Genomic DNA, 5,761 nt, shown 5'->3' with positions numbered 1-5,761 from the left:
CACCACAGTAAAAATCTTTCTTTTAGTAATGAAAATGTGCACAATACCTTTTGTTGTCTTCTTCTACATCTGCTTTTATTATGCTTTCATTTTAATAAAATAGCTGGTACTTTTTACACAGTCTGATGCTTTGTTTAATATGGAAATAAGAATATTAAGCACTGTATACATGGCTACGTGTAACCTGCTTATGATCTGAAAATGTTGCTGATTAAATATCACAGTATGTGAAAAGGACACACTAAACATCTACTGAAATAGTAAAACTGTGATAAAGCTCGTTGCTTTTAAACGCTTAACTTGTACAAGAGAGCAACAAATCATGACTTTTACAATAGGTTTATCACTACGAAAAATAGAATATAGTGAACTTCACAGAAATAAATACTACAGCCCTTTTGTGATGATGAGCAATGTATTGCAACCTCTGACAAGATTGTGCTACCGATGGATGGTTTAGCAGCTTTTACATAGTGCCTTACAAGTCTCAATTACCATCGTAATAATTGGCTGGTACAGTGGGTAATGCTGCAACATGTCTGCCATCTCCACAGCAAATAACAACTTCCCACTGGCCCTCGTAATAACATTGCCACTTCTGCTTGGTTGACAAATAGCTGCTGAATACTGTAGAATTAAGTGTAACAATAATTCCCCATCCATCTGAGGCAGTTTAACAATGATTATGCTCATTTTAATCACCACATAATACAGTACAGTGGCTTCCAAGGAGCACCACATGCTACTTCACAACCCTTCCAACTCACAAAGAGCACTGTTCTGGAACTTTGTCACAATGTTTGTCCCACCTTATCCTTCTACAGGGAAGTCCCTTTAGATTTTAACTTAAACCTACATCATGACTCGTTACAGCTTTAATTAACAAAGGTTCATAATACTTTAAAAACTAAGATCTATTTAACAATATATAGATATCTTTATTTATTTACATGAATTGGCCAACTAAGGACTGTGTTACAAATTCTATTTCATGTTCACTTTTTTCTGTCTCTTCTCTCAGGCTGCTCTTCTGCTTGCTACCATTTTTGCCTAATGTTCAGTTGTTGGTTTCCTGTTGGTCTTTAGTTTTGGAGCCTCGTGAAAAACCTCGAATTGAGTTATTGCCATTCTGTACTTGTCCCTATTCATTGCGTCTATTTCTATTACTACAAGTTCACCGAGGTATTTTTTTTTTTATTCCTTGCAACCAAGACTTGGGTGTTTTCCTCTGTTTCATTATATTGAAGATTTTCTTCCTTAATCTGCCATCATCCATTCTCACCAGATGACCAAGGAACATCAGCCTTCTCTTACTAATTTCCGTTGTGACTGGTTTAATAAATTGGTAGATCTTCTCACTGCTCATATTTACCCATTCTTCATCAATTTTTTTGTGTCCACCAGGAATCTTCCTCAGAGTTATTCTTACTTTCTCGAGCTCTCTGTTCTTGAGGGGGAGAGTTTCTGCTGCAGATTAAACTTCTGTTCTCGTCACTGAATTGTAGTGTAATAACTTTGCATTTTTATTGTACAGCTTCTGTGTTAAGATGTGTGCCCTCCTAAGTTCAGCTACTCGAAGTTTGACAGCTTTTTCTATGCCAGTATCAGTTATTGTTTCTCCCAAATATTTGAAGTGTTTCACCCTTTCAATACATCCAACACTTGTGTGCAATTCTTTTATTTCCTTATATTTATTAGACATGAATTTAGTTTTTTCTTGTGATATCTGTAAACCAAAATTAGCTACATGCTTTGCTAAGATTTCTATTTGTTTAATTTCATCTGCTATATTCATGGATAGGAGAGCAATATCACCTGCAAGAGCTAGCGCATGTATCTTGAGGCCTTTAACAGATCCTCCAAAAGAAATTCCCTTTACTTTTTGTTGTGTGTATTCCTCAAAGGTCACCCTCATAATCTTTTCCAAAGTGACGTTGAACAGAACTGGGGAGAGTCCATCTTCTTATCTCAAACCAGTTTGGATTTTAAAAGGTTTAGAAATCTTGCCTTGCCTTGAAATTTGACTTTGGACTTTGTATCTGTCAGTGTTTGCTTTACTATCTCTCTTGTTTTTCTGTCAATTCCATATTCCTCCAGAGTTCTAATGAGTCTTTCTCTGTCTATTGAGTCATATACTTTTCTAAAATCAATAAATGTCGTAACATGGTTGACCAGCACGTGTTCTAATTATATTTTTAAGGTTAATAATTTGCTCCGAGCAGCTCCTATCTGTGCACCGAGAACTTGTTAAATCCAATTTAGTAATACAAGGGAAATCCCCCTGTAATTGTTCACATCTGTCAACCTTTTTGTGAAGTGGATGTAAAAGTGCCATCCTCCAATCTTCTGGGATCTTTTCGGTTCTCCAAATGTCCTTAATAATTGTACCAAGGTGTAGTGTTACTTTTTCCTCACCCAGTTTAAAAGTTGAGCTGTGACTCCATCTTCACCAGAAGATTTGTTGTTCTTAGGGGATTTTATAGCTTGCCAGACTTCGTTTAGAGTTGGTGGATGTGACTCTGCAGGGATTTCTTCTGGAGTTTTGAATTCCAGTTTCTCTGGAGGTACTATACAGCTGAGAAGGTCTTCAAAATAGTATCCTAAAATGTTGCAGTTTTCTTGGTCATTTGTACCTAATTTCCCTGATTTGTCATGAAAGTTTAAACAGGGTGGTTCGTAGCCTTTCAGGTGTCTTTTGAAAGATTGGTAAAGTGTCTCTGGATTTGTTTTGAGTGAAATAGACATGTATTTGTCGAAGGGATAGTCTTTCCTACAGTCTCTTTCCATTTCTGATTGTTTAGGAGGCTATTTTTCTACTTTCTCTTAAACTTTCCAGGTTTTTTTGTGTCAGATTTGATTTAAATTTTTGCCAAAGCTTTTGTCTGTTTTCCAAAGCTTCATTGTACTTTTCATTCCACCAGATATTCTTCTGTTTAATTTTGGTTGAAAGAGATTCTTCTGCAGCTTTCATTATTTGAGATTTCATTTCGTCCCATGTCTCACCTTGCAATTCTGATTCGAAATAATTTTTAGTATCTGCCTCAATATTCTTTGCTCTTTATTATTTCTTCCTGAATTTGGGATGAATTTAATTGTAGACTTAACAAGATAATGGTCCTTATCTATTTTGGCTCCATTCTGTACCTCAGTATTTTGAATTGCCTTAAATTCTCTTCTTCAAATGGCTATATGGTCAATTTGGTACTCTCCAAGGAGTTGAATTGGGTCCTTTCCAAGTCTTCTTCTTCTTCGGATGTTTCTTGGAGTGTGTAGTCATAATTTTGAGGTTGAAGATTTGGAAGAGTTCCACGAGTCTTATTCCATTGCTGTTTGTCCTCTTATGCACTGGGTATTCTCCAGTGATGATTTTGTATTTCTTCTCCTTGCCGAGCTGTGGATTAAAATCTCTGAGCAGAATGATGACTGTTCCTTTTGGAATCTTCTGAATCGTGTCTTCTAGTCTGTACTTTGTTGGGATTTTTTGTTGTTGTCATGAGCATTGCTAGAGCATGAGCATTCACTAGCGTATACATTTTGTTTTTACATTTGATCGTCAATGGTGAGAGCCTTTTGGGCATAGAGCTGAAGTTTGTTACGGACTCCATTATATTTCTTCTAACAATAAAGGCTGTACCTAATAGAGGGCATTTTCTAAAGATATACTCTGCTGGTTTTCCTTTATTAATTCTGTAGTTGCCCGTTTCAAAAGCATTTTCATCAGTATAGCGAGTTTCTTGAATTGCCAGAATTACGATATTATGGTGTTAAAGTGCTTGAGTCAGTTCTTGATGATGTTTTCCTGTTTTGATCAGTGAGTTAATGTTCAGTGTTCCTATATCGTATTTCTTCTTGAATTTGAGTTTTTCAGGGTCTTTCGATAAAATGAGAGCAGAAAGTGCAGGCTCCTCAGAATCTGAAATGCCTGTTTGCGACCTGAGGCTGAGAGATTTTACTCCCTGGGTAATTTGTTTTCTTTTCCACTCATAATCCATAAAATTTGTAAGATTGGCATGGTGGAGCTTTCCAAATATCGCTTGCAATACAACTGGACTATTAATCCAGAGGGTGTGTGTTTGGTCCGCAAGAGCTATTTTATTTCGCTTAAGTCCGCTGGCAAACCGACCCGCCCTATCTGCCACACGGGGACACGCCAGGTCGAAGCACCACCTCTCCACCTGTTACGACAGCATCACAACACTGCTTGCTTTATACAGGTTTTTACAACTGCCCTGCTACTGATTGTATTTTTTTTTAGTTACATCAGAGAATAATGAAATAACTTCTACAAAATGAAATGGAATGGAACAATTCATACACTGTGTGACATATACTTGTGGCGTTACAAGATTCAGTCAGGCACTTTACCATTGTACCGCCAAGCCATACTCTCTGTACTGCTGATAGAAACATTCCAGAGTAGAAAATATTAATCCTAATTTTTGGAACATGTATATTCCAATCCTCAGTCAAATAAGAGGGGCTTGGTCGAGTAAGGTACAGAAAGATGTCACTAGGACCCCATGTTGAGGAGGATTCACAGATGTGTGGTGATGGACGAATAGAGAAACAGATTATACAATTTTCAGTTATGTTCTATTTCTTATTCTTCTCATAAGTGCTTTTCGTTATGGGAGACAATAATATGCACATCTAAACTCGCAGTCTTTTGTTCTTACTCTACATCATACTCTTCAAGTCACCTTACTGTGTGTGGCAGAGGGCACTTGGGGGTACCACTATCTTTTCCCCTTTTTCCTGTTCTATTTACAAATGCCATTTGAGTAGAATGATTGAATCTCATGAAACATATGTAGGAAGAAGTAATGTTGTTGAATTAAACAATGGAAGTGTCAGATAGGAACATCAACAATTTAGGAGAAGATAGATTTCCACTTATCGTAAAGATGGCACGTTAAGTTGCAGACAGGCGACACTTACACAAAGCTTTCGGCCCCAGCCTTCATCAGAAAAAGAGAAACGCACACCATTCACACACTCAAGCAAGCACACCTCATGCACACATGACCACCATGCAGTCATGTGCGCATGATATGTGCTTGCTTGCTATCTTTTCTGTTGATTCTGCTTGGTATTGGTCAAAATGTAAGCCACTTCTCTTAAGATTCTTGCAATGAATCTCATCCTGCCTGGCATCTGCTTATGATACAATTAATTTTATGTAGTCATTCCACTTTTAAGTTGCTCCAGATAGTTACCCCTACAAAATTTGCAGTTACAGTTTTCAGTGATTTTTCACCAGTAGCACAATCTAACAGTAATGAATCTCTTTATGCTCTTTATTTGTTTACGTTCAGTGTCAATTATCAGTGCCTACACCAACCATCTATCCTCTGCAGGTCTTTTTACATTTGGCTAGTTCTTCTGGCATAGAAACCTCCTTATAGGCAACAGCATCCTCTGCAAAAAGCCTCAGAGGTTCTGACATCCACTAGATCATTTATATATATTGTAAACAATAACAGTCCCTTCACACATCCTTGGGGTACTCCAGAAATTATATTTACTTCTTTTGTTTCATCACATCAAGAAAATAACGTATTGAATTCTGTCTCTTAAAAAATCCTGAGTCCAATAAAAAATATAGTCCAGTGTTCAGGAAGCTCACGGTTTGTTTACTAAACAGTGCAGAACTGTACTGAATTCCTTCTGGAAGTCCAGAACATGGCATCAGCTTTGATGCCTGTACCTATGGCACTCAATTTCATAGATGAACAGAGTGAACTGTTTCTCGCAAGATATA

The sequence above is a fragment of the Schistocerca piceifrons genome, chromosome 9 (assembly GCF_021461385.2).
Source record: "Schistocerca piceifrons isolate TAMUIC-IGC-003096 chromosome 9, iqSchPice1.1, whole genome shotgun sequence".
Taxonomy (NCBI): Eukaryota; Metazoa; Arthropoda; class Insecta; order Orthoptera; family Acrididae; genus Schistocerca; species Schistocerca piceifrons.
This window is presented reverse-complemented; position numbering follows the sequence as displayed.